We start from the raw sequence: 12,169 nt of genomic DNA, 5'->3' as shown, positions 1-12,169 counted from the left end.
AGGCTTTCTGCTGAGTAGTGAGTTCAGCTTCTAGCAAAGCCAGAATCTGTGACATTTTTATGACCTGCAAAGCCCGGTAGGTCTCAACTATATTGGTAAAATCAAGCCTTTAAAGTAATGATTTATAGGAATGAATTATGTTGATACCATAATATGAAATTACTTGGCATGCATTTTATTCTAATAGAAGCCAGAGGGATTGGGACTGTATTTGTTTCTATTTGAATCATGCTTAAAAAGCTGATGTCCCATTCATGGAAAAAACTGTCCCTTCCATGGAAAGTTTTGCTAGGTGCTTGACTGAGGTAGGGGTGCCTCCAAAGGGGGAGATTACACTAATCCCATCTGTCTTCTATATCCCTGGCACTCATTTAGCCTTCACTGCTGCAATACTTGAGTAATGCACATTCATTAACAGCTTTTATCCTTACAACACCACCCCTGATATTACCTGCATGTAACAATGGGGAAATGAGGCACAGTGTAATTTATCTGCCTTCCCAGTGTCATATAGGAAGACTAAATTTGCCAAGAATCAAACTCTGGATTCTCAGGTCTTACTCCAGTGTCCTGTCAATTAGATAGTCTTTTCTAGCAGCTTTGTTCCTATGGGGTTAGCTGCAGAGTGTGATTCCCCACAGAGGCCTTTTGCCTCCACACTAGCTCATGGTTCCTAGCTCTTCACTGGATTACTCCCTGGCTATCCAGTTTCTGCAGACAGCAGCTACCCTAGAGGAGCCTTTCTAAAGGATGCTACTATATGGGAAAAAAGGCATAACAATGAAATACTTTTATGGATTGTATTACAATCAGTCCTTCTTACCCTTAGCAATGATGGAAGAAGATAGGGGTTTGTAGTGTTCTCTTTATTCTTCCTCCCATCATCCCACTCTGCCAACAACACCATGCTCAGATCCCTGGACGTCTGCAGGCACTACTATGCTACTCTCCTCTGGGAAGATGGGTTAAGCTTGTGTGCACAGTGGACCTCTTGGTGCATCTCGGGATCAGAGATGAGGTATGTTCTGACTGTAAGCTATGTTGTATCAATACAATAACACAGTGCTAAAAAAATCTAGCCAAGTGTTATTTTCTGTCATTTCATTAAAATAGCACCACAATCCATGAGCCACATCTTCTCTTACATCCTAGTTAGTGCTGTGCTAATCAAGTAACCATGGATTCTCTTAGTGCAGAGGGAATCCCTGATGGTATGACCAGATTTAAGCCTTCTTTGCCTCTCCATTGTAGAGAGCATGTCTGGAGGAGGGAGAGTCTGGAGTGCAGTGTACTCCAGATATTGGTGCCGACTAACATCTCCTTGGGGTCTGTTCCAGTTGGTGTAAATTAGAGCAGCCCAGAAGCAAACATTAAATAACTAGCATCTGGCAGCCCCAAGGGTAAAACATTTACTGCCCCATCCTCAGTTGTGCTGAGCAAAACTCTGGCTCTTGCAGTCCAAGATGTGGTTCTGATTGCTTTACCACTTACTGGTTATAAGGTTATCTTCTAAATCAGTGGTCCCCAACCTTTTGGGGCTGCCGGGCGACCCAGGGGCGGGGCCGCATATGCGCCAGGCACCCGGGGCCTGGGGAGCAAGGATGTCTTGGGCTGGCCCTGATTACTAGGCGAGTGCACATAAATTCCCCAGCGGGTGCCAAGGTGCCCGCAGGCACCCCATTGGGGACCACTGTTCTTAATTATGCACCTAAATACTCAGACTCTATGTAATCTATCTATCTCTCTGTCAGTTTAGCCTAATACATATTCATCCTCGGTTACGAGGTGGGCTGGCCCTTAAGGGGAAGTTAGGCTCAGCCTCACCTTGCCTAATTAACAAGAAGATGGGCTTTGGAGTGTGGGGCTTGGGCCAAGCCCAGGGCCTGAGCAGTTTACCAGGCATTATATGAAGGTAGCATTGAGGTATGGCTTCTTGTTACAGGGAGACTGCTCTTTCAGCCCTGATCTACACTAGGGAGTTACTTTGAAATAACCCTCCTTATTTTGAAATAATAAGTGGCATGTTCACACTACCAAACCTGTTATTTCAAAATAAGGGGCTGCTTATTTTGAAATTTGTACTTCTGCTTTCCTGGGAGAATAAAGCTTACTTTGAAATTGTTATTCTGAAATACTGTTAGGCCGTGTCCAGACTCAGGGGTTTTTTCAGGAAAAGTAGCCTTTTCCCGAAAAAACTTCCCCTGCGTCCAGACTCAAGCCGCGTTCTTTCGAAATTATTTCGAAAGAACGCGGCTTTTCTTTCGGTGGCGGTAAACCTCGTTTCACGAGGAAGAACGCCTTCCTTCGAAAGTTCCTCTTTCGAAGGAAGGCATTCTTCAATGTAAAGAGGCCGTCTTCGAAAGAGAGCATCCAGACTCGCTGGGTGCTCTCTTTCGAAAAAGCGGATTTTTCTTTCGAAAGATCCGCGTGCAGTCTAGACGCGATCTTTCGAAAGATGCTCTTTCGAAAGATGCTTTCGAAAGAGCATCTTTTGAAAGAAGCCTGCAGTCTAGACATAGCCTTAGTGTGGATGCCCTCTTGCTGCTATTTCAAAATAACTAGTCCCCAGAGTAATTTGAAGTAATTACTTCCCAGTGCTTCCTGGAAGTCAAAGTAGTGCATCCACATTAATGGAGCCTGCCTTGGACTAATTTTGAGGATTCCCCATAGTGGAGACACACTATTTTGATTTTGTTATTTAGGGAGTTATTAATTTGAATTTAGTTATTTTGAAATAATTTCCTTGTGTAGACATGCCCTCAGACAGGAAGGAAATTAGGAAGGGCTTTGGGTGGCGTCCTATTGTAGTGTAAACCTGCTGAGAGAGTGTAAGCGCTCTGGACTTCTTGCCCTGAGATAAAGGTAAAGAGAAGAAATTCCTGTGTAGGAAACATTGAGTCAGAGAGGGCTGGGGAAGGTCTCCCTAAAAGCTGGGGGAAAAGGCCTGACTGGAACACTGGCACTGAGTAGCAGGAATAAAATCCTTCAGAGGACTGGGGGACTGTGAAACCGAGCAAAGAGGGCAGGAACTTCTAGTTTTGAGCTAAGCTATTATTTTTTTAATAGTCCAAAGAAAACACACGATTGGGCCATTGGTGGTGGCTTGTTCTTTTGAATGAGGGAAGGATAGAATCTGTTGCTGGAGGAAGTAAATCTCACCACAATATTTTTGCTTTGATATTATATGCAATATATGGCAATATGAGAGGTAATTAATTATATGTTGAGTCAGAATCTGGTAAGAAACTGAACTCCACCATACTTATGTTGCCAAGGGCCTACACATGATTTCATAAGGTGGCATCTGCTTTTCATATTGCCCTCTGTAGTAAAATGAGCAGTTCTCAAAAGACTTGGCAGAATTTTAGCAAGCAGAGAACTATTCCTTTTATTCTGCTAACCTGACAAAAAAAACACTTTGTGCACTGACCTAAAATGAGATTGGACAGAAGCATGAATTCTGATCCATTTATTCAATGTAATCTTCAGAAACCCAACTTCTTTAATCATACATTAACCTTAGATGTGCAAAAGAAAGCAAAAATGAGAACATGATACTGTCTTTTTCTATAAACAAGCAGAGCATTTAATTCAATACTCTATGGAAAGGGAAGATTTAGATAACCCACTTGATGCTCTGCCATTCTTGAGTTCCATAGGCTTCCCTTTATTTGTAGGAATAAACTTTATATCCCACAAGTCCATTAAGCCAAAATTTAAATTAACTCTTTCAATCTGAATGAAGTACAGATCTTTCTGATTTGGTACATACTGTAAGAAAGCAATTTGAAACCTAAAGTGCCACTAAAAAGTGTCTGCATACAGGCCACATCTAAACTTACCATGCTGGAGATCGATCTTCTGGTATTAAATTTAGCGAGTCTAGGAAAGACCCACTAAATCAAATGCTGATGGCATCCCTGGTTGGTGATAGGAGTCCTCTCAGTCACAGGGAGTAAGGGAACCCACTGGGAGTGTTTGCTCCCATCAGCATCCCAGTGTGAAGACGGCGCCAAGCATGTCGACTCCAGCTATGTTATTTACATAGTTGGAATTGCATACTTAAGATGACCTTCTGTGTTTAGTATTGACCTTCTGGGTCTAGTATACATTCTGGGGCTGCTGTGGTTTTTTGGAATCCAGTAGTGCATTCAGGTGAAAAGATGAGATTATATTAACATTTTAGTAATACTGGCCTTAATCCAGCAAAGCATTTCATCATATGCTTTAAGATCAGCATAATTTATGTGCTTTGCTAACACCAGTAGATTTAAGAACATGAACTTTCAGAGTTAAGCACGTGCTTATGAGCTGTGCTGATTTAGGGACATAATAGGTTATATCATGCAGACATTACTCAGGCAAAGCTCCCCTTTATTTAAGTAAGTGTTTTCTGAATAAGGACTAAATTATCCAGTGGGAGTGATTACTATTGGTTTGGTCCTGGTTCAGTAGCTTTGGCAGAAAATTATTTCCTCCGCTGCCAGAAATTAGACAGCACACAGACTGCTACTCAAACTAGGTGCTAAGTTCTAGGAGTTAGTCCTTACTAGACTATCATTGCAGGTTTGGTGGCTGAGGCTACTTGAAAGATCTGGAATGGGAGATGGAGTTTGAAGAAACAGCTCAGACTTTCAAAGGCCTGTGTCTTATTTATACTTGGATCCCTTTATATCACTCCGAAAGGCTAAAGGGGCTTTAAAGTGGACATAAATGTAATTTACACTCACTTACTATTGCCAGAATAGTGTAGAGAGACCTTAGTGTTAAATTAAAGCAGATCCTAAACCTTCGGTAGTACACTTATCACTATTAGGAGACAGGTTTTGCCTTCAGGTTAGTAGTCTATTAATACCTCAGCTTCATCAGAGTCATTCAGTTACTCGACTAAACCTTTTTTGAAATGGAGCTATTGATTGAAATTGCATGGACATGATAATTCAAGACAGTTTCTACTAATATCTTTATATTCTAAAGCTTGACTATTGTAGAAAACTTCAAGTGAGATTTATATTGCTTTGTTTCTCTGTATTTACATACGCTTTGACAGCGCTGTGGAACATCCCTTTACCTTGTAATCTGTCAACTGATGTACTTTGATAAATATAAACTAATCGGGCCTTTTTTGCTCCTGGATTTGTAATATAGCTTTCACTTTACTGCAGCCAAATGCATCACTCTCAACAATGAAGGCGTACACTATATGAACAATTAGCAACTCTAATTGGCACCGCATTTGCTGGAAATCTTAGAGCTACACATATATCATACAGCTATCTATATATACTTTAGTGTGCATCTGTCAACGTGTGTCTGTCTGCAAGTCCATTTGTTCAAAATGGTAAGAGCTAGGGCTACCAAATTTATAGAATCATAGAATCATAGAATCATAGAATAATAGGACTGGAAGGGACCTCGAGAGGTCATCGAGTCCAGCCCCCCGCCCTCAAGGCAGGACCAAGCTCCACCTACACCATCCCTGACAGATGTCTATCTAACCTGTTCTTAAATATCTCCAGAGAGGGAGATTCCACCACCTCCCTTGGCAATTTATTCCAATATTTGACCACCCTGACAGTTAGGAATTTTTTCCTAATGTCCAATCTAAACCTCCCCTGCTGCACTTTAAGCCCATTACTCCTTGTCCTGTCCTCAGAAACCAAGAGGAACAAATTTTCGCCTTCCTCCTTGTGACACCCTTTTAGATATTTGAAAACCGCTATCATGTCCCCCCTTAATCTTCTTTTTTCCAAACTAAATTTGGTATGCAGCTTCCTCTTCTGCTAACTTAAAGCAAGGTCAGGGTTTTGTTATGCCAGGACAACTGGAAGCCCTTGGAAAAGTACTGTTTTCCACAACATGAAAAGGGAGGGGCTACTGTTCAGAGGAACATGATGCTGAGAGAGGCATCTGCAGGCATAGACTCATAGACTCATAGACTTTAAGGTCAGAAGGGACCATTATGATCATCTAGTCTGACCCCCTGCACAGTGCAGGCCACAGAATCTCACCCACCCCTCTTAGAATAATCCTCTCATCTATGTCTCAGATATTGAAGCCTTCAAATACTTTGAAGGCTCCAAGATGCAGAGAATCCTCCAGCTGTGATCTGTGCCCCATGCTACAGAGGAAGGCGAAAAACCTCCAGGGTCTCTGCCAATCTACCCTGGAGGAAAATTCCTTCCCGACCCCAAATATGGCGATCAGCTAAACCCTGAGCATGTGGGCAAGACTCACCAGCCAGACACCCAGAAAGTTCTCTATAGTAACTCCTATCACCCTCCATTGACCTATTTCCCACTGATAATGAATGGTCAATTAGTTACCAAGATCATGTTATCTCATCAAACCATCCCCTTATCATAGAATCATAGAACTGGAAGAGACATCAGAAGGTCATCAAGTCCAGCCCCCTGCTCTAGGCAGGACCAATCCCATCTAAATCAACCCGGCCAGGGCTTTATCAAGCCGGAACTTAAACACCTCTAGGGATGGAGACTCCACTACTTCCCTAGGTAACCCATTCCAGTGCTTCACCACCCTCCTAGTGAAATAGTTTTTCCTAATATCCAACCTGGACCTCTCCCACCACAACTTGAGACCTTTGCTCCTTGTTCTGCCATCTGTCACTACTGAGAACAGCCTCTCTCCATCCTCTTTGGAACCTCCATTCAGGAAGTTGAAGGCTGCTATCATATCCCCCCTCACTCTTCGCTTCTCCAGACTAAACAGACCCAAGTCCCTCAGCCTCTCCTCATAGGTCATATGCTCCATCCCCCTAATCATTTTGGTTGCCCTCCGCTGGACCCTCTCCAATGCATCCACATCCTTTTTGTAGTGGGGGGCCCAGAACTGGACACAATACTCCAGATGTGGCCTCACCAATGCCGAATAAAGGGGAATAATGACATCTCTGGATCTGCTGGCAATGCTCCTCTTAATGCAACCTAATATGCCATTAGCCTTCTTGGCTACAAGCGCACATTGTTGACTCATATCCAGCTTCTCATCCACTGTAACCCCCAGGTCTTTTTCTGCAGAACTACTACTTAGCTGGTTGGTCCCCAGCTTGTAACTATGCTTGGGATTCTTCCGTCCCAAGTGCAGAACTCTACACTTGTCCTTGTTGAACCTCATCAGATTTCTTGTGGCCCAATCCTCCAATTTGTCTAAGTCACGCTGGACCCTATCTCTGCCCTCCAGCGTATCTACCTCTCCCCCTAGCTTAGTGTCATCTGCAAACTTGCTGAGGGTGCAATCCATCCCCTCATCCAGGTCATTAATAAAGATATTGAACAAAACCGGTCCTAGAACTGAACCTTGGGGCACTCCGCTAAAAACCGACCGCCATCCTGACATCGAGCCGTTGATCACTACCCGCTGGGCCCGGCCTTCTAGCCATCTTTCTATCCATCTTACTGTCCATTTGTCCAATCCACATTCCCTTAACTTGCTGGCAAGAATATTGTGGGAGACCGTATCAAAAGCCTTGCTAACGTCAAGGTATATCACATCCACTGACTTTCCCATATCCACAGAGCCAGTTACCTCATCATAGAAGCTAATCAGATTGGTCAGGCATGACTTGCCCTTTGTGAATCCATGCTGACTATTCCTAATCACTTTCCTCTCATCCAAGTGTCTCAAAATGGATTCCTTAAGGATCCCTTACCTGATTTTTCCAGGAACCGAGGTAAGACTCACCGGCCTATAGTTCCCTGGATCATCCTTCTTCCCTTTTTTGAAGATGGGCACTACATTTGCCTTTTTCCAATCATCTGGGATTTCTCCTGATCTCCATGACTTTTCAAAGATAATGGCCAAAGGCTCCTCAATGACAGTTGCCAACTCCCTCGGTACCCTCGGATGCATTAAGTCCGGACCCATGGATTTGTGTACGTTTAGCTTTTCTAAGCAGTTCCTAATCTGTTCTTTACCCACTACAGGCTGTCCATCTTCATCCCATCTTGCATCACTTAGCGCAGAAGTCTAGGAGCCGACCTTGTCTGTGAATACAGAGGCAAAGAATGCATTGAGTACTTCAGCTTTCCCCACATCATCTGTCACTAGGTTACCTCCTTCATCTATTAGGGGCTGCACACCCTCTCTGATCACCTTCTTCTTATTAACATGCCTATAGAAACCTTTATTGTTATCCTTTACATCTTTAGCCAGTCGCAATTCCATTTGCGCTTTCGCTTTCCTGATAACCCCCTGGCATTCTCGAGCTATACATTTAAACTCCTCCCTGCAGATGAGAGATATCCTGAAGAGTGTCTGCTGGGAACAGTAGCACCACCAATGGAGAGGCCAACAGGGCAGCGGTTCTGCCATCTTGTCTGCAAGCACACCGGGTAGGTAGCCCACCTGACCTAAACCCTCCACCTTCTCTGGCCCTTGGCTTCAGCATTGGGTGAGCAGAGGAGAAAATGCCCCTGGTAACCAGGGCTGGGGGCCTAAGGGGAGAGAAAATGCCCCTGGCCACCAAAAAGCAGAAGGCTGAGTGGAGAGAAAACACTCCTAGCAGCCAGGGGTGCAGGATTTGGGGACAGAAAATGCCCCTGGGAGGGCTGAGAGTGGAGGGCTGGGAGGAGAGAAAAGGCCCATGTCAGATGGGACCCCTTCCCCTGAGCCCGTCCTCACTCCACAACCCTTACTCTTGCACCCCCATCCTCCTGCTCTGTCCCCCAACATTTCCAAGGCCCTGCCCCCTGACTCCCACACCCCCTCTCCACCAGCTCCCTGGACCCAGGCAACACTGGGAAAGTCTGTTAGTACACACATACATATATATATAAATAATAATAAATACTGCAGTATTCCAGCTACTAATCTGAGATTTCCTTTTGGTCAGTGTTCACTGTTTAATGTTGGGCACTGCACATGAATATATGAAATGGCTAGTATATTAACATTAGTGTTTTCTATACTACCCAGCCCTCTAAAAGGTGGGGGTAGTTCACGGCCCATAACACTGAAACATTCACCAGTAGAATTGCCCTGTTGAATTTTACTGGTTTAGTGCTCTGGCTCACTGGCTGTAGTTAGTGAAGGAAATCTACCCCCGTGCCTTTGGCAACCACTGAATACCACAAGAACAGCTTTCGCAGGGCTGAAGGAAAAACTGGGCCATAATACCTTGTTCAGGTTCTGCTTCCATCGCAGTCAGTGAGTTTCCCCTGTATAAGTGAGACTAGAAAAGGGTCCTAATATACTAAAGAAAGACAATACTTTCCATCTGTGCTACAGAAAGATGGTGTTAATGAGCTGACTTTTCACTATGTGGTGTTGATTTGTTCTTACCAGTTTTTAAGTATTAAACATACCTAGATACCTAGACACTGGGGAAGTAAGAGCAACTCACTCAGTGGAACAGTATAATGAATGGATGTATCAGCCCTACTATTTTAACTATAGATGTGCAAGGATACTACAATTTGGCAAAAATATCTGATCGAGCATTTTAGCTTCAATCTTGTCAAGATTCAATACTGAGGACATGAGAAGCATGCAAACAAAGGACTCAAAATTGCATCTGTCTGGCAGCAATTACCAGAGATAAAAATCCATGAAAAATAACATACTTAGCTTCACTCGTTAAACAGTACTAGATAGCAGGAAACAATTGATTTGCATGTGTCTGTATGAGTGAGAGAGAAGCCCACAGAAATCAAATTATTGTAATCGTCTCTCCTTCACTTAGACTACGTCTACACTGTGGCTTTTGCCGCAAGAGCCTATGTACATGAAGTGCAGATTATCATATCACCACACTTCATTTGAATAATTAATTAGGGCCTGTTTTTGCACAAAATGGATCTATGTAGAGGGCTCCTTTTTTTCCCCAAACCTCCCTCTTGCGCAAGAGCCGTTCTTCCTCATTTTTTCAGGAAGATTAATCTGTAATTCCTGGAGATACAGGCCAATCCTGGAGGGTTGGCAACTCTGGCCTGTTCAAAGCTAGATATTATACAGAACTTCTCTTAAAAACTGCATGCAGTTGCATAGTGGCTGCTTTGTACATGCAGATGTTGTAATCAAGCTACTTAAAAGTAATCAGATTGGCTCATAAAATGAGTTTCTTAACTTCAAAAGAATCCCCATTGCCTTTCCTACAAATGATCTGAAGAAGTTAATCTTGCATCTAGGTAGCTTTATCACATTGATATCTTCTTTTAAAATGGCAACTGAACAGTGCCTGCAGCAAGATAATATTCATCAGAGGTTTAATATGTAAGGATCTGCATGTGGAATGAATTCCATTGTCAAGAGCCATGTGCTTTCAATAATTTCTGGCAGACTTCTTTACCATTTTAGTTTTACATTTCTTAGGGTACATCTAGGCAGAGGGGCTATTTTGGGATACCAGATGTTTCAGGATACCATCTTTGTAACACACCCATTATTTCAAAATATTTTTCGAAATAACATGCACTCTATTCCGGCACCCCTCTAATCCTCATTCCATGAGAATTAAGGGATGTCTCAAAATAGCACATTATTTTTAAATTTGGCACTGTGTAGATGCACCAAATTTCTAAATAAACTATTTCAAAATACAATCAAAATAAGATACGCAATTTGCGTAGTGCAAAGTTTATTTTGAGTTTAGGGTGCTGTGTAGATACATCCTTATTTAATGGACTCTCTCCTAATAGAAGCAAAAGAGCATGTTTTCAATATCTTAACAGCAAAGTAAGAAGTTGTTGTATCTTGCACCCTGTTTGCTGTCTAGTCCATGGTGAGAGCTGGCTGAAAAATTGAGACTATGAAAAATATCAGCACAAGTTTCTTCCTCCTCTGGGTTTGAAATAAACCCACTTTGTGCAACTTTATTGTTGATACTTTTAATTAGGATTTTAATCAACCTGTTTATCAGGATATGGGGGATCATTACTGAACATTTTCATTTATTAAAAGCTGTGTTTTCTTGCCAACAAAGGGGTTGCACATAGCATATCAATTAAAAAAAGATACATAAAAATGTTAAGAATTGTAAAAAAAACCCTAACATTTGAATTGAACACTTTTTTGTGGACATCTTTTTCTGGGGCATAGGGGTAAAAGACCTTTTTTTAGAGAAACTCCATCATTAGGAATGGTGCCCAATGGCCCTTTCACAGCACAGCTCTGGAGGAAAAACAAAGAGTGCTTCTGAGCAGTCACATTTACCTCCTGCTGCCTCCCTTGGGGCCAAAGCTTTGTTTATTTCAAGAACATTAGCAAGTTGATATTATTTATATGAAAGTAGCAGGGCCTCATTGTGCCATGCACACTTATGAATTCCATTTAGTTTGATGAACTTTTAATTATGACTAATATTCAGAGTGGCACTAAACATCCATTTTTATGGTAGAAGACAGACCGGGTTTGTGATTCAGAAACAGGGCCACCAACAACAATTGAACAATCTGACTTGGAGGATTCCATGGAGGTGACAGGCTGAGCATAAATCCTCCTCTGCCACCCACTCCAGTGGCAGGAAGGAGGGAAGCAGCAGCAAGAAAAGGTGTCAAACCCTGGATTTACAGGGTCAGGTGGTCTCTAGCAGAAGTGGGTTACATCATCATATGGCTGAGCAAGAGGTGTGGAAAGCTGGAGGGACCTGGTTCCATGGAAGGATGCAGACCCAACCTCCAAGGAAAGCTAAGCATTTAGAGGAAAGTAATTGTTTTCAATTGGGTTATTCCCTCTCCCCCGCCCCATAATCTGTAAATCTCCACTGCTGAGTAAAGTGTGTCTAAGAAGTTCCTTTGCAAAACCCATGTTCTCCTTACTTTAACAGTCATGTCTCTGAACAGCAGAGCTACACACTGAGGTGCTCAGGCGGGGAAACTATAGGATCAGTATGTTTAAACTACTGGGAAAACTTGAGGGTTCTCTTCTAGCCTTGGGGCCTAGGTCATCTGGATTGTGGAGGGTCTCCGTTGTCCCAAGGAGTCAATACCCTGGGAGTATGCTTAAGAAGCCAGTGCTAGGAGAAATATGAGGACACTGCCCAGACCAGTGGGTTTGGATGCATGTGGGAATCCAAACTTTACTTTGTGTCAGGTTATAACAGCCTGGGATCAGTGCAGGGGGAGGATGCAGCCAGTCTAGATCAGAAGCACAGTTCCTGCCCTGAAAAATTAATCTTGCTTGTGACAAGATGAAAAGAACAGATGGGAGC

This window comes from Pelodiscus sinensis, chromosome 2, assembly GCF_049634645.1.
Source record: "Pelodiscus sinensis isolate JC-2024 chromosome 2, ASM4963464v1, whole genome shotgun sequence".
Classification (NCBI taxonomy): domain Eukaryota; kingdom Metazoa; phylum Chordata; order Testudines; family Trionychidae; genus Pelodiscus; species Pelodiscus sinensis.
Note: the sequence above shows the minus strand (reverse complement) of the source record.